The following is a 24,210-nucleotide window of genomic DNA, read 5'->3' on the forward strand; positions in this document are numbered from 1 at the left end:
CTTGTTCAACACGGTTTTCTTTCTAAGAATATTAATCACAATATCGAAAAGGATTAAAAATTGCTTAGGTATTTTTTCCCTTAGTATTTACTAAAGAAAAATAATAATAATAATAAAAAAAAACTGTATGCATGTAAATCTGGATGTAAAATACAAACAGAAATAAACTTGAGAGTTCTCCCAAAAACCTTAAGAAAAAACCCCATGTATTCTATAAAGCCCAGAGTATTCATCTACAGCAAACAAAAATGGGCATGTTCCCGAAGAGAAAATTTGTGCAACGGTTCTTCACAGAATTCTATGCTTTCAAGCTTTTTGCCTTCAGGGGCAGTGCCATTCTCTGAACTGTAATGCTCTGAGCATGTTCTGCTCACCATGGCATCTTTCTGCCCTCCCCTGGCACAGATCATCCTCCCAGCAAATGGACAGTGCAGCCACCACAACTCGCAGCACCTTCCCACACAGCAAGAACCTGAAGGACAGAAATGGCTTTCACCAGCTGCTGCGGGTTCTAATAGTGCCACCTCTCAGCTGCCGAAAGCCTGAATTTCTGTGTTGCAGTGTATTAGTTTATTGAGCCAAATTTTCTGTTACATAGTGGTATGTTCAAGTGTTCCCCAAGTTATTACAGTTAGTCTCTCCCCTATGTTACACCCTCCTACCCAAGTGTCCCTCGAGGAATCCCCTCCCTCCTCACCAGATTTTTCCCTGTCTGTCAAGACAACCCGGCCCCTTTGCCCCATCCCTCAGCCCAAACCCTACCCTTTGTTCCAGAAAGTTCCCTGTCCCTCACCCTAAGATCCAATCCCTATCCCAAAGCTCTCTCTTCCCCTTGTTCTGATTTGTTGTAGCTCTCAAAACTTCACTCCAAGAGTCGCTTATTGGTTACCATATGGTGTCCACCCACTGCTTTGAAAGATTTTAAAAACCCGTGCACAAGGGTGTTGGGGGTTCTTCCAACATCTTTTCCCTTTGGGAATTCTGTCCTGTGAACCTTTCCCTTTTCTCTTAGTGCAAAGGCAGCCTCAGGAGCCCCCTAGGGCACTCTGGATCCAGACTGCAGACACACTAAATCCAGCACTGAAAGGGACATGGATGGGGACTGCAGCTGGATCTTGCAGTGCTCACCAGCCCTGACTACTCTGTAACTGAACCCAAACCTCATTGGCAGCACCTTGAGCACATTGATCCTGCTCGCCCCTCCTGGAACGTGGTGTTCCCACATCATACGCCAGCCCTTTGCAGGGAGTGACCAGCTCCCAGCTGCTCTGCTACCCTGGCATTACTTTCTGTTTGCCAGCAATGAACTTAACAGATACACTCCTGAGAAACCTAGCACAACATTTGCTTCTCAGGAGCTCTTTGGCAAAAAAACTCCACTAATCCCTAGTTTTTGCACAGAGAAGGTGGTCCTGACAAAGCATAAGGCACAGGCAGGACTCTGGCATATGAATTCCTGAGCCACAGGATTCCACCCATTGTTGTTCCTAGCTGCTTTGCTGATATTTTAGAGCCAGTTCTGGACAGAGACTGCTGCTGACAGGGTAGGAAAATTTGGAGAAAAAAAGGTGTAGGAGACAACCGAAAAAAACCAAGGGGGAAAACCCTTAGAAATACAGAGCACAACAGAAGTCCTTGCAGATGATTCAATAGGAAATGCCAGCAGCAGTGAGCAGAGCCCAAGGTTGCTCACTGCCACCCCAGGGACTCCTCAGTCCCCTGCTGGTTTGTGTCTGATGCAGCCCTGCCTGGAAAGGGCTCCAGGCTCTGATGTTCCCAGCTTGCTCCAGGCTACATTCTTAGCAGCACTGAAAGAAGAGGTGAAACAAAGAGCCATTTTCTGTCCTGCCTGCAAACTCTTCTCCTTCAGTGCCCCTGCCAGAGATCATTTCTTTGTCAGCTTGGCACTGTGCCTGCTGCATCCTTGTCCCTGTCCCTTGCATCAGCTCCTGCACATCATCAGCACTCGCTGCCCAAATCATGAACAGAGAGAGCTGTGTCAGAAGAGCAAGGAGTGCATTTTCTTGGCCTTTCTAACAGACACAAGAAGCATGAGTCCAAATCACTTTGTTGTTTGTTCCTACCCTCCTTTTTGATAAGTGTTTTCTGCTTTAATGCAAAAGCCTCTTTTCCTACATGGATGGAATGATCTGGAATTGGCAGTTGCCTCAGGCTGTCAGGCACCATGGGAGTTTTCTCTTGTCTCGGATGAGGATTTGGTGAATTTTCCATTGGTCCCTTGGTGGTGTCACCATGGGCTGAGCTCAGCGTCCGACTCTGCTGTCCCCAGGGGATGCATTGGGACGCCAAGCCCCTGAGGGCTGGAATTCAGGGGTAGAAGGGCTCGGAGCACCCGGAGCCTGGGCCTGTGAGGAGCTGCTGCTGGCGCTGGCTGTGCTCAGCCCACTGTGCCGAGCGGCCGCGGCCGTGGAGACAAAGGCGGGAGCTGTGGCTGAGGCCGGCAGGCGGCCTGGGCCAGCTCTCAGCTGCAAGGACGCAGGCAGCCTGTGCCCTGCGGCCGGGGCAATGGCGGGCGGTCTGCGGGCAGGACTTTTCCGAGCCGGCCTCAATGTGCTGCCTCCCATGTGGGCCCGGCTGCGGCAGAGGCAGGCGGGAGCGTGGTGGGGCCGGCAGCGGCGGGCAGAGGCCGCAGGGAGCAGCAGCGCGGCCCGGCCTGCTGTGGAGCGGCAGGGAGCTGCCGGACAGCCCTCGGCCGTGTCTGTGTGCACAGGGCAGGAGCAGAGGCAGGTGCTGCGGCAGGAGCCGGCCATAGCGGTAGCTCGCCGTGCCTGGGGCCGCAGCCGCAGCTCTCTCCTGCTGGCCACAGCAGCAGCCGCTCGCCTCCGAGGCTCCGGCGCTTCCCAAAGACGAGGGGCCCGGCCCCCAGCACACCCTGGAGCCCCGCAGCGAGAGCAGCTGCCGGCGCCGCAAAGGGCAGCGCAGAGGGCGCAGGGTGAGGAGGAGAACATGAGGCTCGCTCTGGGCCACGCTGGGGCAGCTCTGCCCTGTCAGCCATCGCCTTAAGCCCTTTGCTTCTTTGCCATGAGCCCTGATCCCCATCCTTGGCCAAGGGCCCCCACGGCCCTTTCCAGGGCTGCAGGAAAAGCTGCCTCAGTCACAGAATGACAGAATCCCTGGCTTGGAAGACAGACACTTTCAAGATCATCGAGTCCAACCCATGCCCTAATACCTCAACTGAAGCACGGCACCGAGTGCCACATCCAGTCGTGTTTTAAAGGCTTGCAGGGATGGTGAGTCCACCAGCTCCCTGGAGGGGTCTGTCCCAGGAAGTACCAAGATAACACTGGAGCCTTCTACCCCCTGGCGCTTGGAGCTCTGGAAGTTTGTCTTTCTGCTTAGGCAAAGGCCATGGAAAAGGACTGGGAAAAGTAGTCAGAAATCAAGTAGCCTACAGAGCTCTAAACTGATGTGCAAGGAATACAGAAAAACTTAAAAAGAAAAAATGGCAAAACCCAAATGCCATCAGCAAAGTCTTGGGCATGAACACATAGCTGCAAAGGGTCTTCTCAGCCCTATTTCTTTGTATTTCTGGGAACCAGAGGAATTCTGCTTGAGCCTCTGGGGAGATGGGTTTGGGAGGCAAAAGTTCATGTCTTTTTTTCTCCTTGGGTGTCGCCGTTACGGCGTGGCAACCTAGTTCGGAGTCCGGCACGGTGACCCAAAGGCCAGGGTCACTCGGTCTACATGCTACAGAACCAATGTGGTGGACAGCAAATGGCGTTTATTGAGGGGTCTCAGGGGTTTTTATGCCTTGGGCAGTCAGTGTCATTTCCTTCTGCTCACGTCCGGCTGGGTGCAGCCAGGCACGGAGCAGAGGTCTGACTGCAGGGTGAGGGGGGCTTCCTATCTAACCGTACAGCCCGAGATCTTCTGCACACAGATCCCTGACTCTCCACACTTGGGGCAGCTCCTGTTCCTAGGATCAGCTGAGCCTCTCTCCAGTCTGATGCCTGTTCTGATTGTTGCAGCAAAACAACTGATGGCAGACAGAAGACACTGACATTTGCAGAGACGTGACTTTTTCCGGTGCCAGCTAGGAATGGGAGTCAGAAGAAAAACTCCCGAAAGTACAACTCCATTGGAAGATTGCCTTCCTTTTCATTGCGTAAAGAAGCTCTAGATCCACATGTGAATTGTCAGTTGTTTGTTAAGGATGGGAAGTTCTCTTTCATGATTTTTTTCATGTGGTTTGGAAGTGGATGAGGCTCTCGTTCATTCACAAATTCCAGACCAAAGTGCCTTTGGAAGATGGCCCAAGTGGCAGTTTTTGCCCAGCCATGGTACTTGTGGATGTAAGAAAGCAAGGGCAATAGTATTTGCAGCCAAAACCCAGCAAAGCTTGGCTCAGCCAAAACCTCCTGGGGAGATAGAGGCCTCCAGCTGTTCCTAGAAATCAGCAGAGTTCCAGCCAAATGGTTGTGTAGCACTAAGTGCAATCTCTTTGCCTGGATCAGAGCCTTGCTCAGCCGAAGAAGCAGAAAGATCAGCAAGGAGCTCCCAAAGGCCCGTCATATCATTTTGATTTTGCTCATCCTGTGTAAGGTTGCAACTAAACGTGTGTTTGCAGTTGAGCTAATGAGAGGGAAAAAAGTAAATAGAGGCTTTATGGCAGGAACATGATATTCCACAAGAGGAATCACTGGTGTGCATTTCATTGGACCTCTCTCAATCCTAGGAAAGTATTGTCGCCCTGATTTAAAATAGGCCGATATGAACCAACCTGTAGAGACAGAGACTAAAATGGCTTATGGGGTTTTTTTTAAGAGTGAGAAAAACTACCCAAAAGGTGTTGTTTTGTGACATTTTAAAATATACTACCTCAAAATTACCAACTGCAATAAATCAAGAGTTTAAAACGGAAAGTTTAGGTATATGAATAATTAAAACCACAAAAATGTGCAGATATGAATGCATGTTTTCATAAAAATAATGAAATTATAGACAAAAAAGATATGCCCTGAACTACAATACAAAGGCAGGTAGAACTGTACTTGAATGATCTCTTTTTAGATTGCTGGAGTTTTTTCCTTGTGAAGAGGAGCTAGGGTATTGCTGAAGAAAAGTGGCACCAGCAGGACGGGGCAGCAGGCCGTGCTCCGTGCAGAGGCTGCCAGGGGCTGCCCGAAGAGCACCCTGCTGCAGCCAGAGCCCTCCTGGCCTGGGGCCCGGGAGCAAAGGGCCAGGGCGGCCACCTCCTCCTCGTCCTGACCCTGCCACCGCTCCCTGCTGCTGCTGCTGAGGGAAAGAGAAGACTCTCCTAAGGCCCCCATGAACAAATGCACTTACACAGCCCGGGGGATGCCAGTGAAGGAAACCATGTGTCATGTAATGCATATGTGACCAGAGTCACCAAAACACCACCTAAACATGGAATTGTTGCACCTCTCTAGGACAGGCAGAAATTTAAAGAATTAACTGGAGACTTCAGGGCAGAAGAGGCCAGAGGAGGGAAACAACTCTGAAGGGAAAAACCATCATATCTGGAGGGGAAAACATCTCCGCCTGCTCAGAATGGGGTGAGGGAACATGTCTCTAATCCTCTCCAGAAAGGGATGCTTTAGGCGACCTTTGCACCTCCAACTGCCTTGAACCAGAGCCAGGAAGATTCAATTATGTAAATGTTACATAGATAGATAGATAGATAGATAGATAGATAGATAGATAGATAGATAGATAGATAGATAGATTTCCTTACTGAAATCTCTCTTTACTGTCCTCTCTGTTGCTACAGATATCAGAACTTGGTAGCCAGTGCCACACTCAACTACAATCCTGAGATTGCTCTCCTGTTGCTTCAAAAAAGCACACTCTTGGGGAATCTGGAGCATGTAGGTCCTTACAGAAAGGGATCAGACCTAGAGCATTGCACTGGGAATTGCACTCTTTGTGCATCTGTGCTCGGGCAAGTTCTTCTCTTGGACTCGACCACACTGGTGGAGCTGAACTGGCTGGAATCAGAAATGCAGCCCAGCCCCTTCCAGCTCCTGTGACCTCTGAGGAGCAGCTGGAATGCAAGGGCATTGACCTCCTGCTCAATTCCCAAACACAACACACACTGATTCCCTGGGCTGCAAAAAGGCATGAGCACTACTAAGCTCAAAGTGATCTGTAAGGCCATACTGGCTGGCCTGGAACCACAACAGTTCCTTCTGCACCAAGGTCCCTGCACAGAATGATGTGTTCTCATGCAAAACTACTGCATTCTCCAGAAGTGATACTTTGGAAATTAAAATTCCAGCAGACCCATTCCCAGTGCTATAAAAGGGCAGAAAATAATTATGATGAAAAGAACTTTAGCTCGGAGAAGAAGAAAATGAACAGCCTCTTCCTCCAAGCAAACAAAAAAAAAAAAAAAAAAAAAGAAAAAAAAGAAAAAAAAAGGGGGAAAAGTCATTTCCAAAAGTGGCTCAAATATTTGGATGCACTGAGGAGATGCTGAAGGCCCCTCACGAGGCTCCTGCTCCTGTTGTCCAAGCTAAAGCTTTCTCATCCTGACCAAACAAGCCCCCTGCTCAAACTTCTCAACATCCCTAGGATACTTTAACCCCCTATCCCACGGCCTAAGTATAACCAACTTCCTCAAAGGAGGACAGAACATCGCATCCCACCTAATTGACCTCTCCTGATACAAAATAGTAGGTCCAGAGGGGCTAGCCAGCCTACAACTTACAGCAACCAAAACTGCCACCACCCTCCACTCAGGCCTAATCAAAGCTTACTTAGGATCATTCACCTTATCCATTCTCATCATCCTCGTAGCCACATACAGAAATAACCAATGGCCCTCAACCTTCGTAAAAACCACCAAATCCTCAAAATCATCAACAACGCCCTAATCGACCTCCCAGCGCCATCAAATATCTCAACATGATGAAACTTCGGGTCTCTAGTAGGCGTTTGCTTAATTACTCAAATCGTCACAGGTCTTCTGCTAGCTATGCACCAGACAGCAGATACCAATCTAGCCTTCTCCTCTGTCGCTCACATATGCCGAGACGTACAATTTGGCTGACTCATCCGCAACCTCCACGCAAATGGAGCCTCCTTCTTCTTCATCTGCATCTACCTACACATCAGCCGAGGACTCTACTACAGCTCATACCTAAACAAAGAAACCTGAAACATTGGAGTCATTCTCCTCCTAACCCTCATAGCAACTGCCTTCGTAGGATACGTCCTACCATGAGGCCAAATATCATTCTGAGGAGCTACTGTAATCACAAACCTATTGTCAGCCATCCCTTACATCGGGCAAACACTAGTCAAATGAGCCTGAGGAGGGTTCTCTGTCGACAACCCCACACTGACCTGATTCTTCACTCTCCACTTCCTCCTTCCCTTCGTCATCGTAGGCCTTACTCTCGTCAATCTCACCTTCCTCCATGAAACAGGCTCAAACAACCTGCTAGGCATTCCCAGAGACTGTGACAAGATCCCCTTCCACTCATACTACACCATCAAAGACATCCTAGGATTTGTACTAATGCTCTCCCTACTCGTCTCACTAGCCCTATTCTCCCTCAACCTCCTAGATGACCCAGAAAACTTCACCCCAGCCAACCCACTAGTCACCCCTCCTCACATCAAACCCGAGTGATCTTTCCTATTTGCTTACGCCATCCTCCGATCCATCCCAAACAAACTAGGAGGCGTACTAGCTCTAGCCGCCTCAATCCTCGTCATATTCCTCACCCCACTACTACATACATCAAAACTACAATCAATACCCTTCCGTCCCCTATCACAAATCCTGTTCTGAACCCTAGTCGCCAACGTCCTCATCCTAACCTGAGTAGGCAGCCAGCCAGTAGGACACCTCTTCATCATCATTGGCCAACTAGCCTCATTCACATACTTCACAATCATTCTAATTCTGTTCCCTCTGATTGAGGCAATTGTCAGTGGGCTGTTGCACACTCACAGGAGCCTTGCTTTTTCCACTGTGTGAGCACAGCCTGCAAACTTGCAGGGCAGTGTTAAAATGATTGAGTGAATTGCTCCTTTGCTTTTCGCTGCCTATGGCATTACTTATGGTGCCTATTTTATGACACATTTCACAAGTAAGTAGATGTTTCCTCTCTACTTAGGTTAGGGTGTATCCTTACCTGGCTTTTGTATGTCTTCCTGCTCTTTCTTAGTGACTGAGTTTCTGATTTTGAAACAGAAAGAGCATTAGGATGCCACTGGTTTGGTAAAGCTCCTGTCAAGGCGTTCAGCTAAAAAGGGGGTGGCTGTAGCCACAGGGGCAGCTAGGTATATACATGCAAGTATCCGCGCTCCAGTGTAGGTGCCCTGGACACCCCAGTCAGGCAGATAGGAGTGGGCTCTGACACTCAGGGCTTCTGTGCACCAAAGTAACCTTCTGATGTCACTACGAGAAGGTGGCAACCTTTAAGTTTTTAAAGGTTTATTAAACCTCAAGAAAAGACTGTATAAGGAAAGATTTCAGCACTGGGAAGTCTCCATGATTAGCAGCCACATGCTCATCTACAAAAGGGATACTCTGCTTTTTTTACCCTTAGCCCCTCCCAATGTTTTGTCAGTCAATTCTTTCTCTGCCGTCCAGTGGTGGAGATTACTTTCTTGCATCTTGATTGGAGGTCAGTTGTTGTTACACCCCGCCTGCTGGTCACAAGCCAGCCCTCCCCAAATGCCCTGACTACCAAGACTATTACAAGGGGGATAAGAAAGAGGACTATGGGAGGACATATTACAATAACAGCACTTTACATTTGAACATAATATCTATCCACATAATATCTATCTCTTAATTGTGAGAGCCAACTATTACATTACTCACCTATAATGCACAGAAGCAGGAGAGAAGGCACTGGCTTGGCATAACAGCTGAAATAATTGCTAACAAATCTCCCCACATATTTGCACCTTTATTGGACATGGCCAGGACTCCTGTGGATGTACATATCTGCCTTTCTTCCCGTTTGGAAGCAGTCAAACTGGCAACTCGTGGGGAAACCAAGGGCTTTGTGGGGGCTGCATTGCTCTGCACACACCCAGGCCACCCGTGGAACAGAGCTTTGGTGCCTAAAAAGATCAACCAGAGGAAAACAGCTGGAGGAGGTTTCATTTGGACCTTTCTTAGCCGCTAACAGAAGTTGTCAAAATGAAAGTGACCAAGCAAGGCCTGATCCCTCCTGCCAGCTCTGGGTTACAAAGGAGGCATTACTTGATTTCAGTGCTGGGTGCACAGGGAATCACTTCCCTAAGCCCTGCACACCCAGCAATCTCACCTAGTAGTTTGTATCCATGGAACTAAGACATATTCAATACTTTGCTGAAACTTACTGGCTAAACATTACCTCCAATTTTTTGACATATTTCAATCACTTCTCAGAATTTATTGACATCAGAGTAGGAGTGTCCTGTAGCTCCCTGCTGGTCATTGTCACAGGTTCAGGTGACCCATGCACAAAATAACCCAGGACAAAACTGGGCTTGCAAAGCAAATTCATTCTATTAGTTGCAGTAGCATATAATACATACTGACCTCTGGATTCCCAAAAATCCACTGAACAGGAGAAGGAGTTGGAGCGTGGTGCTTCGCAGCAGGAGCAGGTAGGCAGTGCACTTCCAGGACATCCCCTGGATCAAAACGCTGTGCATCTTGTCCTTCTCAACCCTTCAGCCCAGAACTAGGCCTTGTATCTCCTGCTTCGGAGTGGAATTTTACAGCAGGAGTTAGAGCAGCAGCTCACACATGCCTGGCATGTGAGATGAGGCCATGATGGCTCAGGATGACTCCATGACTCCCTGCCACCAAGGGCTGTATTGTGCATTGTTCTCCTTTCAAACTTGACTGCTCACCCATTGACCAATCCATTGTTTCTCTTTCAAGGGTCATGGTCCCATCTGCTAAACAAGACACTTTTCTTCATTGTCTTGTCAACCTGCTCAAACATGGATCAAATATGGCAGGGCCTGGGACACGACTCCAGTTCCTGACACAGTCATTTGGGAAATATTCCCATTCCTCAAACTCTCCTTTGGTGGTCAAGAGCCTCCTAAAACACTTTCTTCCTTTTGAATGCATTCCAGCTACCTTCTTAGCAGGACCACTCTCCTTATTCTCAAGGCCAAGATAGCCACTTGCACACAGTAAGCACTGCAGTGGGGGAATACATGGTTCAGCACTCCTGTTAAAGCTAAAGGAATTCAAAAGACTATGCCCTGTTTGTTAGACTAAATGCCTCTCCTTCCTATTCTGAGAATCAAACACCAGTGTTTCATCAGTACACCCTGCAGGTGCTCTTGCTGAGTGAAGCCACATTGCTGTGTCAATAAAGCAGCCGGGACTCAGTTTCTTCATGCAGGAAAAGCCAATTCTTTATTCACATAACTCATTTTTATACTGTTTTCACAGACTTGTGTTCAACTTCAACTGGCTGGTAGTTTCCTTGCCACACAATTTATTGCTTAGAAGGTGTATTAGTATGTACATGTTAAGACTCTCTCTTTTTAAGACTCACTGTTACTCAGGTGATTACATTTTTCTTTCGTGGATGCTCATGGGACAGGTTTCTTGTTTATTACAGATGCAAACAGTTTTCTTAGCACAATAGCTTGTGCTAACTGCACTCATGACTGTTCCCATGGGAAGTTAGCTGGCTGCACGTAGAAGATGGAACAGGCCAGCTGGGAATTTACCACAGTGTGGTAAATAGGTATGATTCGTGCTGATAACAATTGAAACAAGAATCAATATTGATACAGTAATTAATATTTGTAAATATTAAAACAGGTAAAATTAGTAATGCTGAAGAAAAAGGGAGAGGAGGGGCACCATGCCCCTCCCCCCCTCCCCACAGATGTTCAGGAACAGGAGGAAAGCAAGAGATAATGGTTGCTAAAAATTAACAAAGAAGGAACTCTCTGGTTGTGTCCCAGGAAAATGCTAATTATAAGGGATTTATTGCCTTGATACTCTGTCGAAGGAAGGAGACCAGGACACCAGATGGTTCATCACAGGTCCAGTTTATTGAAGAAAGCATCAAACACTTATACAGCAAATAATAAGCTTATGAATATTCTGTAAGCCAAGCATTCTATTGGTTAAACTATACCATCAGCTCTTCCTCATTCCTTTGGGCCTACGTTCTCTACTTCTCACGTCTCGCTGTCCATTTCTTTATCATACTCAGCTAGGCCCAAGGACACGTTATCTTGCAGGTGCAAGATTTGGAATTAGCCACGGTCTTGTACTTTTCCATTCTCTAGTCAGCTAAATTCCCAACAGACACCTGCCTGCAAAAAGGCCTCTGCCCTAGTTAGGACATCTTTACCAAAATAATTCGGCTGTGTCCTACCTCCTCAAGCCACTCTTTGACAAAATTCTCCACAATACTCAGATGTAGTAATTATGTTAGTTTTGGCTTACATTGTATTGGCTTGGTGTAACCCAAAGGTTAATTAAAGGACACAGAGGAGGACTACAAAATCTTCATCAGATCACCCCCAAAGACTTGTGCGACCACCAGCCAAGTGGTGGCATATGGATGGTAAAGGTGATGATGAGGGCAGAGGTAGAAGTGTGAAGAATCGAAAATGGGAGGAGACGGCATTGACACATGGTATATAAGGACGAATATTCACTTGGAAAGCTTGTATGTGATGTGGCAAGGGTCCCAGAGGCCTGCACTCCGTACCCCGCAGTTATCTGTTGCTTATGCGCTATTATTAGAAACAAATTATCCCTTATTTTAATCAAATTCTATTCTATCCAATTTTATATTTTTATATTTTAAATATTCAATTAAAATTGCTACTACATTTAATATTGCTTGGGGGTTTTTTATGACGGGATAATTGGGCAAACATAACAATAGGTAGGCCTGATTTTATAAGGCCTTTCTTTTCTAATAACCCTACCTGTGTGCAACACATTATGACTTTCTTTCAGAAATTATTGAAGAAAATGCAAATTGCCTGCTGAAACCCTTCTGCTCCCTTCCAAATCAGTTTACTCCTCAAGCACATGCCTCAGGCACATCCCTGATGTGCCTCTCTCCCAGCAGGTCAGAGCTGCATTGCACAGCGCTTGCTGTGTGCCAGAGAGCACAAAGCAGGCTGGCCTGGTGGGCCTGAATATTTCTGCCAAACACTCTGCATCTCACACCTTTGCTTTGGCTCAGTGCAGAACTGCAGGATTGCAGGCGCTTCCTCCCAGAGCTGCGTGAGGCGCTGGCTCCTGCAGATGGGCCCTGCCAAGCTGTCCCTGCCTCACGCTGGCCTCGCTTCCCTGGCACAAGTGCCAGGCCTGAAGGAGCTGCCCTGTGCTCCAGCCTGCCAAGCAGCCCGGCTCCCTGTCCCGGTGCCCAGAGTGCTGCACACACTGCTGGCCTTTGCCAGGAGTTGCAGGGCAGCCGGCAGAAGAGGAGGAATCCTCAGCCAGCCCAGCGGCCTGCGGCTGCCCTTGGCCTTTCTCTGCTCCTGGGCACACTCCAGACGGCCATGGCCTCCAGGCTGGGCTGTGCCCAGCACGGCTGCGCTTCCCCTCGGCAGCAGCCAGCTGCCACCTGGGCTCTGAGAGCGGAGGATTCGCCCGCTCCCAGCAAGAGGCACCCAGGGCCCGGCTGCTGCCTCTTGCAGCTCCAAGGGCCTCCTTCCAGCCTGCCTCTGCCGGGGCTCAGGCTGCTCCGGCCTCTGCTGGGGCTCTGCTGGGGCTCCAGCCTGGGCAAGGCCGGGCCCGCTCTCACCTCACAGGCGCTGACAGCTCTGCACCACAGGAGACCTTCCCGAGCACCCTCTCTGATCTTTCTGCTTTCTCACTTGAGCAAGGCTCTCCTTCAGTCAAAGAGATTGTTGCATTTAGGGAGCCCCAATGCTCTCCAGTCACAGCTGAAGGCCTGCATCTGTATAAGATGTTTGGGCTGCCCCATTCTTCCTGTGTTTTTGCCTTTAAATGCCATTGCCCTTTCTGCCTAAAATAGAAGTACCAAAGATGGCCAGAAACAGACCAGTGGGCCATATTCCAAAGGCAGTGTGGTCTGGAGAGGATGAATGAAGAACATCCTTCCCCACTTTCACACCATGCCAAAGACACTGTTTCACTTTCCACCTTTAAGAAACAACAGACAATTCAGAAGGAATTCTCGAGTTTATTCGCAGAGTGAGAAGGAAGGGAATCTTCAAGGTGAGTTGTGGTTTCAGAAACTTTATTGATTTTCAATCCTACTCTGCAGTCCTATTAGACAATCCTACTCTAACCCTAACCCTTACCTTAACCCTAATCCTTATCCTTATCCTTATCCTTATCCTTATCCTTATCCTTATCCTTATCCTTATCCTTATCCTTATCCTTATCCTTATCCTTATCTTTATCCTTATCCTTAATCTAATCCTAATCCTAATCCTTATCCTTATCCTAATCCTAATCCTAATCCTAACCTACAATCCTACTCTAAACTGATTGAGGAATAAATGGTCCTGATGTGATTATCACATTCTTGTCTCCTTCTTCTTCTTCACTGAAACAATCAGTGGCACCAGGCTGGACGCAGGCTCAGCAAATCTTACAAATGGATGCTGCCCAAAGGGAAAAAAACCAGATCAACAAAAAACAATGAACCATGACTTTCCAAGCTCAGTGCTTCACAGGATTCCTCCTGCTCCTAGAAGGATGCAGGAAGAGGAACAATGGGACTGTCTACACCTCCATCTTCATGTGCAGACTTTGCCATCACAGGCAAACCTGGCCCAGAATCCCACTCATCCATTTATACAGGTGTCTTCATCTTGCTGAGATTTTAGCCCTGCCAGTGCTCTAGAAATGGTGCTTTCTGTCCTTGGAGTTTATTCTTTTCAGGAAACTCCAAAGCCTCTCATTGGTCCCTCTCTTTGAAAGACAGGCACTGTGCTGATTGCCACAGGGACAGAAAGCAGTGTCTACCTTTCCATGCCCTGCCCCTCATGTGCTGGATGGCACCTTCCTTCCCAGCAGGGCCAGCCCAGTGGCACTGGGCCCTGCAGTTCCATCTCTGCCACACAACCTGCCAGTAACCCTGGCACAGTTCCCGTCTGCTTGAGCGTGCCAGGCAGCAGATGGGGCTGGGACAAGTCCCTCCCAGCTGTCCCTGTTTGCATGGCAGAAACCTCTGAGGGTGGGCTGGGGGGCACAAACCAGGGCCCCTCAGAGGCTCACAGTGAGCCCCCCACAGCCCCTCCTGCCCACAGCCAAATCTCTGACCCCTAGGCTGGGACTGGCTTCCTTGGGTTCCTCCACCACCATTTCATGTCTCTGTACCCTGCATTGCTCTACTTCAATTCTTTTGCCATTACATAAAACTGAACACCCCACCAAATTACAAAAGAAGGTGACAGAAACAGCCAGAGGACCTCTCTGACTCAGGAAATGCAGAGAGAGGCGGGGTTGCTCAGTTTTGTCAAGAACAGGCCCCAGGGAGACTTTATTGCCACTTTCCAAAACTTCAGAGTGGCTTTGAGGAAAGTGGAGGACATCTTTTTTAACAGGGCCAGTTACAATAGGATGTGGGTGAATATTTTTTAACACAAATAGGATCTAATCAGAACTTGTTTACTCGGAGCATGGTGTGACCCTGGCACAGCTTGCCCTAAGAGCTTGTAGGTGCCCCATCCCTGCAACCATTCTGGCTCCAGTAGGAAAGGGCTCTGAGAACCTTGATGTCTTTAAAGATGTCCCTGCTCATTGCAGCACACTTGCACCAGAGGACATTTGCAGGGTCCTGCCAGCCCAGCCCAGTCTAGGATTCCTCACTGTTTTCATTTGAAGAGCACCAAGAGTGGAGGTGAGGAGGAAGGGAGCTCATCTGCTGCCTTGGGCTTGAGTGGAGGAGGAGCCCATCCCTCAGAGCCTGTTTCACCTGCAGCCCCTTCACATTTTACCTGCAGGAGCTCCTTGGCAGACCAGCACCGCTCCTTGTCTCTCTGCAGGCAGCAGCTCAGGAAGTCACGCAGGCAAGATGAAAATAGGTTGGGCTGCTGCAGCTTTTGTCTTCCTCCTGTGGCTATCAGAAGTTGGGGCTGGGGAAAAAGGAGACACCAGGCTACACCTGCTTCTTTCCCATCTGTCACTGCTCTCCCAGATCCCACTGATTAAGCTCCACTCTGCAGTGGCAGTTTCTGCCCTGGCAGAGACCCAGAGATTACTTTCCTTTACCAACCAAAAACCCCAAACCCTGATGCAGCCACAGCCTCTCCAACATCTCACAGATCTTGCCTTGGCAGCTGATTACATTGGCTGACCTAATTAGTGGGAACTACATCAGCACAAGCACATTTCCTTCCCTGACGATTCATACCAGCTTGAGAGGCTTTTTGGAAGAAGGACTTTGCTATACCAACTCTACTGTATCCAAGGGTTAGTACATGGAAAGTATTTCTGCAGTGCTTCTTGGTCCCTTAAGCACCGCTGCCACAAAACAAACCTAATCAAGCTTTTTGCTTTGTTCTTGAAAAGAATGGGAATTGGAGGGAAAGAAAGGAAATCCACCAAGTATTCCTCAGGTAAGGAAACAAATCTTTGGAATCTCATCTTCAACACAGGCACATTATGATCCATGCACAAATGTACTGGGATGAAAACGCCTGCTTGGACACACAGGAGCCACCTGCAGCTCTGTTTCTCAGCAGTCTGAAAATTTCTGCTTTCCTTACATGGAAAAGAAAAACCTTTCATGGTCAAATCAGAAGGAGAGGTTCCATCCCTACGGTCACCCTCTACTCATTTGGCTACTCAAGTCAATGCATGAATGGTAGGCCCATCCTAGAAAGTGCCAGGAAACAAATGGGAGGTTTTGGCAGGCTCTCCACATCACCAGGCTCTGGCTTGGTGATGTGCAGAATGTGGCTTGGGCTGGGAGAGAAACACGGTAACTGAATGTTTCAGCAACACTGCACAAGAAGCAGAAGAGACTCTGTGGCCTTTACACCATCATGCCCAGGTTTCAGGCACGTTTCCCAGTGAGAAGAAACTGCACAGGGGGTTAAGTTCCTCTCTAAAAACCAGTGCCTTAGCAACTTTCTTGTGTTTGGCCTTCTTTTCTTCATTTCTGGAAATGTAACACCAGTTCTGAGAGGCTTGCCTTGTGGTTTGAGGGGCATCTTCACAGACAGACAAGTGGGAATAACTTGAAACCCAAAGCAAATGTTGCCTGAGAAGAGCTGGGGAGTATTTGCCTGTGGTGAGGCTTGAGCTGTCTGGCAATCCCCTTCCATGATGTGCAGAAACATCCACCTGCTGCCCAGAACTCAGTCCCTCTGGGCATGCAGGCCTCTGGAAACCCCTGAGGATTCCAGCCTTTCTCCTGCTCAAGAGCATCTAACCTAAGCTGAGCTCCAGTTTCTTCAGCAAGGCCAAGGATGCTCACTTCCAGGCAGCTGACAGTGTCCATGGAGCTCAGCAGGTCTTTCTGATACTCCTCAGGCCAAGGAATTACAGTGTAGATTGGCAAGACATCAGCTGATCATTATCCAGTGTGGTTCATGTGGAACCAAGCTCTAACACGCTGACAAGTCAAGGGGAGAGAGCTCATTCTGCTTTTGCAAGATGGTATTTAGAAACATAAGACACCGACTTGGAGCTATTCAAACCTCAACTTGCAGAATCCATCTCAAATAGACAAAAATAACAATGGCAAGAGGCCTTGGAGTCTCCATAAAAATGTCCACCATTGTCATGATAACTCTGTGCTCGTGGCACTGAAATAGATGGTGACCAAAGAGACTTTGCTATTATCCTCTTTAACCCAAAGGAGAATTTCAAAGCCAGAAATGGCAATGCACTCCCCTTGTGTACAAATAATTTATGTGGCTTTCTGTCCTTTTCCCACATCACCAGAGGTGACAAAGAGGGTTTTATCCTGACTCTCAGCTGAGCTCAGCCACTGGCCATGGTGGGGAGCTGGAGCCCTCCCTGTCATTAGAACAGTGCAGGCCAGGGATGGCCCTGCTCCTGTGGTAAAGAAACACAGCACCGGTGTCAACTGCCCACGCTGGATCCCAGCCCAGGCACCTGCCTGCATCATCAACTTGTTAAAGTACCAAGAAACAGCCAAGGGTTTGGCAAACAATTCTAACTGCAGTCAGAGAAAAACACATCCTAAACTTATCCAGGCCACCCACACATGTGACTGAACAATGTACAGATGACTTGAAATCCTGAAAGTTTTGAAGACCCACAGGATTTGGAAAAGATGCTACACAATGGAAGAGAAGAGCTGTGTTTAAAAAATGAAAAAGCAAGCAGAACTGCTTGGGCATTGCTTTGGTAGTAGGTTTTTTTCTCTTTTCCTTTTTTGTTTACTTTTCTTTTTCTTTTTTTTTCCTATGTTTTCTATAAAATTGAAACTGGGAATGTCTAACCTCTATTTCTCAGGATATTTATCACATGTCTACCCTGTCCACTGAAAAATTCTTGTCCATCAGAAACAGAGTTCCAACATTGTTCAAAAAACAAGTGGGAAATGTCAGGCACGGCTGGAGGGCAAAATGGCAGGTTTCTGAACTGGTTAGGTTTCTGAACTGCCACTTCCCTTTCTGATACAACCAAAGCTACAGCAGATGCTGATGTGTTGCAGGGGCATTTTTAGAAGGGGACCTTGGTGGAAGTGGTGCCAGCAGATGGCAATGGGATTTTGTCCAATGGCACACAGAACACGGGACAGGTGAGAAAGACAGTGGGATCAGTGAGTATTTGCACCTTACCAAGACAGGAGTTGCATTCCAGGAAGGAACTTCTTGTTCCACCATTTCGATGCCCACAATTCCCAAAGACCATATGTCCACTTTGGGGCCACATGGTTGACCTGTCACCACTTCAGGCGCCAGCCACCCAGCAGCGCCGTCCACGGAGCTCCGTCTGCCCTGCTCAGGGCTGAGCTGAGCAAAGAGGCCAAAGTCAGCTGTGGAGAAAACAACAAACCGTGAAAGCCAGCTCCAACTAGGAAACCAAGCAAAAGAATTCCCCACTCTCAGGCTAAGAATGTGCTGTTGCATCTCCTGGAGAACTGTCCACACTCGATTTCCTTGGGGCTTTAGCCAAGGGAGTATGGAATTGGCCACTTCCAAAAAAACCCAGGTTTCTTAATGCTGCTCACAGCAGTGGACTTCATTCCCCTGAAGCTTTAGATTGTAGATCCCTCTGTCTAGAAGGGACACACACAGAGCAAGGCCACTCTTGACTGCTTGTGGTTCCTAATACCTCTGTGCACCTTGCAACTGTGCCCTCAGCTCGCAGCAGGGGTCCCTGCACTGCCACCAGCACCATTTTTGGGGAGCTGGCAGTGACTCCAAGCAGCGCCACACCCACATCCCTGGAATGCTGCACCTGACCAAGAATATACTGACCCAGCTTGACAGAACCGTCAGTTCTGAGAAGGATGTTGCTGCTCTTCACATCTTGGTGGATGACATGGTTTGAATGAAGAAAATCCAGTCCTTGCAGGCACTGAGCGAGAAAACAGAAACAGGAGGGCAAAAATGAGTGATGTGATTTCATCACAAAAGAAAGGAAACAAAGAATCGAAAAGATTCCCTCTCCAGGGGAATGGGGAGTAATGGCAGAACAGTAATGGCCACTGAGAGGAAGAGCTTGCTTCTCCAGCACTTGCAGAGCAGGACCTTTCTGAGGAAAGGCACGTCAGCTTTTGAAAGAGCAACAGCACCTGCTGTTGTAGGCTGTCCCCTGCAAACCAGCCAGGACGACCCCTGCTGCAGTGGACCTGCTTTTTCCATGCAGAGGACAAAGGAGGGGTTTGGAAAGGAAAAGTCCCTCCCTTGGTGTTTAGTGGATCACTTTTGGGTGGGAGGCTGCATGGAAAAGATTTTCTTGCTGGCCTCAGCACAGGCTTGGAAGTATCACACCAGTCACTTTGCGGAGGCAAAGAGCATTTTGGCTGCACTTCTATCCTTTTCAGCTGAGGACAGTGAGAAATTAGTATTTTTTCTTTTCTGGTCATTTCAAATCCTGCCACCAGCACCTTTCCTTTTACAGGCAAGGAATGCAGTGAAGACAGAGTCCAGGCAAACATTTAGAGAGGCAAGGTGGAGAAAAGCAAATACAAATACAAAAGACAGAGCGAGAATACAATAGCAGGAGATAAGAGTACTGGCACTGAGTACAGGGAGTGCAGGGGCACTGGCAGGCCTTTCACTTGAGTTGCTTTTACTTGCCCATAGCATACCAGCAACACAGAAACAAAGCTTGGCACAGGAAATCACTCCAGCTCTGAGCCCCTGTTTCCCAGACAATCCTGCCGAAGCCCCTGGAAACACAGATGGGATTGCTGACCTCCCGACTGATGGCTGCCATCTCATCTTCCGACAGGTAGGTCTGGCTGATGACATTGCTCAGAGTGCCTCCATCCATGTACTCCATAACCAGGGACAGTTCCTCACCCACAAGGTAGCTGAAAGAAGGAAACAAGGGCATGGAGATGAATGTACATGGCTAGGTTGCTGTTTGGAAAAGACAGGTTGGTTCTTCTTTTCAAGTCCCTTTGAGACAAAGACAAAATAAAGGAAGAGACATTCCCTCTTGGCTGTGCATTGTTTGCCATCTGTGCAGTCTCAAGGAGAAAGGCACAGCTGCAAAAAAGGAGATGTCTTAGATGGGCAGCAAGCAAAATGTGCAGTTTGGTAACAGCCAGGATAAAAAAACCTGTCATGCATGGTGTTTCTGGAAAAAAAGCACCTAGTCTTCCTGGCATGCATAGCAATGAAACCCAGTGGCAACAATCCAAGGGAAATCCTTGTTAGTTTACCTGGACGTAAGAAGACACTTGAAAAAAATCAAGCTCCAAAACAAAGTGGTGGCTGTGAATATAGAGATCATTGATTTAGTAAGACACAACTCATCCGGGTTTTTGAACAATTTTCCAATACCATATGCCAGCGAAGACTAATGCAGACAAAATGCAATCTCTTCCCATCCACTGGAGATGAAAAGAGCAATAATAATTAGCCAATAATTACAGCTCTATTTTCTGCCAGTGACCAAAGTGGGATTTTACCTTGCATGTTTGCAACATGCAAACAAACATTCATGGGACAAAAGCACAACTCACCTGTCTAAACAGTTAACCAGGTTGGGATTTTTATTCACCTTCATGACCATGAGTTCGTTGACTTTTAGTTCCTTCTTCCTCAGTCCTTGAAGCTGTATTTTCTTGATGGCCACCTAAAATGACATTGAAAATCAGTAACTTGAGACATTGGTGGCACGAGACCACAAGGCACGTGGAGTGAGTGATTTGGCAATGACACAGCTGAGCTGTGCCAAACTGCCTTGTGATTAGGCACTGCAGTAATCAGGAACTGACATTCCAACAGCCCATTTCTCTGCTCCCTTGGGAGCCAGTTACAGGACACGTGGGGCCACTGACATTTTGCCTTGACCACTTGGTAACAGCAGTGTCTCAGTTATCACCCACAAACCTCTGACCACACTCTCTGCTGCTTTGTTTGGGACTCAGAAGAAGTAATCCATGCCTTAATAATCTGTGGATACATCTTGTGATATGGGCAGGGCTTAGGGCTTTCAGGGACCCCTTGCAGATCTCTCCCTATGTGCAGTTCCCAAGTGCAGCCCTGCAGGTGGCTAAGGAACTACCAGTAACTTTCAGATGGATTTGCTGGCAGCCAGAAATGAGAATCCAGGACTCTGAAGCTGTAGCCCCAAAGAGCAGTGAGGTGCTCGCAGGCACCACCTTTGTTTTAGCAATGGAGAGCGAGAGACCGTGTCCTTCTCTGAAAGGAACCGCTGCCCTCCGTGCCTTCCTTCCAGCTGAGGAGGACAAAGTCCCAAATGTGTTCTGTGGGCTGGCACCAGTCTGTGCTTCTTGTGCCTTTTCAGCACAGCTCTGCCCAAAGCTCCAGCCACAGCTCACACCAGAGGGGAAAGCCCTCAAGTGCAGCAGAGTCTGCAGGGGCTGTTCACATTTACCTCTCCTCCTCTGGCAGTGTCAAGTGCTTTACAAACATCTCCAAAAGTCCTAGAAACAAAATAGAAGCAGAGAGAGGAGAAGCCATTTAGATCTTGCAGTGAAAGCCAGCCCACACAGGTGATCTGTGCTGTAAATACCGCAGACCTGCAGGACACTGGAAGCATTGAGATGTGTTTGACAATGCCTTCTGAGCACACTTAGAAATTCTGATCAGCACTGAAAATCTAAGCCCAGTGCCTGAATACATTTGCAGCTTGTCTGACTTCACACTTGATACCTATTCCACCATCAAAACATCTGATGCATAGTTTTGTACAATTAACATTGCTTGGACTCACCCACTGCCAATATTTTCCAGTTCAATGTATTTTAGAATAGGATTTTCCATCTTCACCATTCTCCCTGAGGGAAACAAAATGCAAGATGTTCACTTCAAAGCAGAGATCTCACCTTCTAGGAGATACAAAAGGCAGCCCCACTTTCTGGAGCTCTGAGCCCTCCCTTGGTGGACAGCTGGCTAACAACAACAGGAACAGGAACTGGAACAACAAGAAAAGAACAGCAGGCCCACAGCACAAGTGGCTGGCATAGAGACTGATTTCCAGCATCCTTTGAATTGAGAGACCTCTTGACAGCAGGCACACAGGGAAGCACAGGGAGATACATTCAGAGAAGACTGAGACCAGAAGAGAATACCTACCAAGGCAAGTAAGTTTGTCATCTAGAAACATTTAGGAGAGCTGGAACTAACAGTGCCTTTGTTTTCTTGGGAATAAACACTGTGAGATTTAGAAAAGGTTTCCTACGTGCTAAGATTAAGTGCACCAGGACATCTAGAATCAATTCCTCTGAACAGATGCCAAGTTCAGAACAGGAGGAATATTGCCAAGTGTTCCCATCTTTTCCCCCTTGCAGCAGTTTGCCAGAAGAATGCCTCTGTGTTTGTAAACCAGAGCAGCTCATGCTAGAACCAATCCCCACGGGGCTTCCAGCATCAGGACCCTCACCCTGTATGAACAGGCTGAGCTCAAAGACGCCCTTGCCCGTGCCCCGCGTGAAGAATCGCGCTGCTTCTCTTCACCCTGACAGCGCGGATCAGTCGCTCCCATTGCACTCGCCCTCTTGGCACCGCACACGTCCCCATCTTCCAAACTCAGCACGGCAGGCACAGAGGACAGCAATGCTCCTCAGGCTTCCCTGTGACACAGAGAGCTGCCCAGAGGAGATGCTCACCCTCTTGTGAGCCCAGGCCATGTGAGGCAGAAGCCGGCCCAGGGAAGGGGATGCTGCCTCAGGCAGCTCCGCGCTGCAGCAGCCGGGCAGCAGCGGGACCCTCCCAGCTAAGGAAGGCTCCAGCCTCTGCATTCCCACAGCCCTCAGGGGCAGGGCAGTGACCACAGCAAGGCTGGCAAAGCCCAAGCATGAGCACTGACAGGCACTGATGGGAAGAAGCCAGAGTGAGCCTGAGCCCTGGACAAGCTGTTGCCCCCATTCAGGACACAACAGGATGGGCTTTGAGATCAGCCACACTGAGGCACAGATCAGTGCCCTTTTTGTCCCAACAGGTGATGGCAGACACAGAATCCACTGGGCTCTCTTCTCAACCCTACCAGATCTTATCTGAGAGCACAGCACTGGCAGCTGTTACGGGCAAGAAGCAGATTCATTGGGTTGTGCTGCAGAATCAGAGAGGGCTTGATGTGTTTTCCTAGAGACTGATCTCAGCAGGGCTTCTGCCAGTGGCTGGGACTCAAGCAGTCACAGCCTTCTGCTTATCCAGGAACAATCCCTGCTTCTGCCTTCGGCAGGGAGGGAACCCCAGGCAAACTCCAGCCAGTCTAAGCTGCTCTCAGAGGCAGCAGGAACACCCAGAGCTCTCTCTTGCTGCCTCGGAGCACTGCCAGCACTTCTGTGACACTAAACTGATCAGAACCCTTGGTACAGCTATGCTGACATGTGCACACAACACACTGTCCCTCAGATAAGAAATATGCCAGACGTACTCTGCTGCTCCAGGGAGTCACCCGCCGTCTCCTGTTACTGAGCAGCAGCTGGGTCAGCACGGCAGGTGAACCAAGGGCTCAGGCTCCACTTCTTCAGCTGGAGAGCAAAGGCTCCTTGGGACGGCAGTGCTGCTTCTGCAGCAGCTTCAGTGTCAGAGTCGGTGTAGATCCGAGACAAGAAATGAGTTGATGTCAGGAAGGTGTGGCAGAGACTGCCCTGAAATGCAAGAGAGATTGCCATTTGAAATGCAAGCCCTTAGGAAGCTGCTGTCAGCCACATGCAGAGCTCCTCAACAGGATTGCTTTGGATGTCCACTGGTGAAACCAAATGGTCAAAAGCAAAGGCTGGTTTGACTCGAGTTCATAGCCAGTTTCTTGTTCTAAAGGATGACGGCAGCAACGACCGCTCCACTTCCTCCCAAAGACTCCTTTCCCCCTCCTAGGCCTGCAGATATATTTGCAGCTCCTCATTCTAATGTTCTACCTCCTGCCATGAAATTCTCTTTTTCTGCACCTTCCTCGGGACGTGCTTATCCTGCAGCATCTCTGGGTGGGTCAGTTCCTGGGCCTCATGCCAGCCTCGGGGCTCTTGGTTGCCCATCATTTGCTGGAACTCTCTGCAGGCTGCCAGGTAGGATGGTGACACTTCCACCTCAAGTCAAACAGAACAAAGCAGTCAGAGACTACAGCTTGTCCCTGTCAGCCAGGAGACATCGACTGGGAAGAAAGTAAAGGACAGGAGCAGATCTGCAAGGGATACAGACAGCTTGTAGCTCATATTCCAAACCTATGTGAGTGACCATGTTCACCTGCAAAAACACCTCAAGAAACAAGGTCACCTGGAAGAAGCCAGCACGAGTTCATTTGGATGACTGCTGGCTAAATGGCCAGAGGAGTAATGCCACTGTCCAGAGCATCAGCTGAGATCCAGCAGAGCAGCTCTGAGATCCTTGAGAGCAGCTGTGACAGAGGCCTCATCAGGATGGCACTCAGAGGCATCACCCACCCCTGCTGCTCTGCACTGGAAAGGCAAGGAGGGCAGAAACCACCCTTGGGTGACTGCAGTGCATATTGCTATTTCACTCGCTTGCTTTTCTAGAGCCTTTTGCTCCTGAAGGAGGCGATTAATTTTCTCTTGGATGATTTTAATTTTTTCGTCTAGCCTCTTCTTCCTTGCCTTGGTCCTAGCCTCAGTTTCCTGCAGCTGTGCCTGCATCTGTTTGTCAATTTTCTGTAAACAACAATGG

At 48.6% G+C, this 24,210-nt stretch overlaps 1 pseudogene; it reads left to right on the plus strand.

Annotated features, from left to right (window-relative positions):
- Positions 1 to 6,771: 6,771 nt before the first annotated feature.
- Positions 6,772 to 7,735, plus strand: LOC131096514 (cytochrome b-like; annotated as a pseudogene).
- The last annotated feature ends 16,475 nt before the right edge of the window (positions 7,736 to 24,210 follow it).

This window comes from Melospiza georgiana, unplaced genomic scaffold (genome assembly GCF_028018845.1).
Source record: "Melospiza georgiana isolate bMelGeo1 unplaced genomic scaffold, bMelGeo1.pri scaffold_42, whole genome shotgun sequence".
Classification (NCBI taxonomy): domain Eukaryota; kingdom Metazoa; phylum Chordata; class Aves; order Passeriformes; family Passerellidae; genus Melospiza; species Melospiza georgiana.